Below are 206 nucleotides of genomic sequence, written 5' to 3' on the forward strand. Positions count from 1 at the left end.
TCTTCTTCTTTCTCCTTCTCCTCCTCCTCCTCCTCCTCCTTCTTCTTCTTCTTCTTCTTCTTTCTCCTAAGATTTTATTTATTTATTTAGTTGACACAGAGAGAGAGAACCCAAGTAGGCAGAGAGGCAGGCAGAGAGAGAGGAGGAAGTAGGCTCCCCGCCAAGCAGAGAGCCAGATGGGGGGCTTGATCCCAGGACCCTGAGAC

Source organism: Mustela nigripes, chromosome 2 (genome assembly GCF_022355385.1).
Source record: "Mustela nigripes isolate SB6536 chromosome 2, MUSNIG.SB6536, whole genome shotgun sequence".
Lineage (NCBI taxonomy): Eukaryota > Metazoa > Chordata > Mammalia > Carnivora > Mustelidae > Mustela > Mustela nigripes.